Source organism: Gopherus flavomarginatus, assembly GCF_025201925.1.
Source record: "Gopherus flavomarginatus isolate rGopFla2 chromosome 13 unlocalized genomic scaffold, rGopFla2.mat.asm SUPER_13_unloc_2, whole genome shotgun sequence".
Lineage (NCBI taxonomy): Eukaryota > Metazoa > Chordata > Testudines > Testudinidae > Gopherus > Gopherus flavomarginatus.
In genome coordinates, this window is record NW_026114610.1 from 1506174 (window position 1) to 1507447 (window position 1274).

General features: G+C 41.1%; 1 non-coding gene across 1 annotated transcript; it reads left to right on the plus strand.

The window, feature by feature from the left end:
* Nucleotides 1–919: 919 nt before the first annotated feature.
* TRNAG-UCC (transfer RNA glycine (anticodon UCC)) lies at nt 920–991 on the plus strand. Its single transcript has one exon. It is a non-coding gene; the product is annotated as a tRNA-Gly (tRNA).
* Nucleotides 992–1274: the final 283 nt, after the last annotated feature.

Consider the following 1274-nt stretch of genomic DNA (forward strand, 5'->3'; position numbering starts at 1 on the left):
ACTACAGGCTCTCTAAGTTTCTTTTCAAATAGTAAGTAAAAACAGGCGATTTAGGCTTTTTGATTGTTTTACTCTATTTGCAATTGTGGATCTGGCTGGTTAACTTTCATATGTGTAGTTGCTGGGAATATTTTGATTTGTATTGGTACTGGGGGGAAAGTCTCTTTCTGGTGTCTGTAAGCTATAGGACCCTGTAATATTTATATCTTGAAGTTACAGAGATAATTCTTTACTTTTTCCTTTCTTTTATTAAAAGATTTCTTTTTTTAGAGAACCTGATTGATTTTTTTCTCTTGTTTCCCTTGTGTTATTCCAGGGGATTGGGATAACTCACCAGGACGGGTGGCGGGGAGACGGGAGGGGGAAAGATAGAATCTCTCTTTGTTTTCCTTGAATCTGCTTGCCTCTTTGTGGAAAGGAAGGGAGATGCTTCTCTGTATGGTGATTTAAGAGGTTGGATCAGTATCTCTCAGAATAGCCCAGGGAGGGAAATTCTGGGAGGGGGAAAGGTGGGGGAATGATTTATTTCTCCTTGTTTTAAGAACCCAAGGGATCTGGGTTCTTGGGGTCCCCAGGGAAGGCTGGGGAGGTCAGAGTGCCCCAAAACACTATATTTTTGGGTGGTGGCAGCGCTATCAAATCTAAGCTGGTAATTAGGCTTAGAGGATTCAGGTGCTAGTATCTCATTTTCTGAACTCTAAGGTTCAGATCTGAGAAGGAATGCTGTGATACCCATAGTGTAGACATACCCTGTGATTAACAGCTTTGGTAGCTAATTGAAAGGCTGATGGTTCAAACTCAAGTGAAGATGGAGGTGTTTTTTTTAGTGATGAGAATCCAGTACATTTTAACAGGCTGAAAATCTCCTCAATGCTGCTCTAGCCTCATTGGGCAAGCATAAGTACCACTTTTGCCAGATGCATTGGTGGTATAGTGGTGAGCATAGCTGCCTTCCAAGCAGTTGACCTGGTTTCGATTCCCAGCCAATGCAATGATGTGATGTTTTCTCCCCTGGGAACTGGTTTAATTTCAGTCACATTGTATCAGTTTATTAATGGAATGAGAGAATCAATGTCCTGCAGGTCATTCAAAACACAATGGAGGAAGAAAGGGGTAGGACTATATAATAAGCTGTTGGAGTTATCCTGGTATTACAATGTTTGGTTTATTTTTTTAAAAAACTTCCTTTACTTCTCTCTCCCTTTTAGACTTGGAGCCTTTAAGGTCAGAAGGGAGCAATGTGATCATCTAGTCCAACCTGCTGCACCTTACAG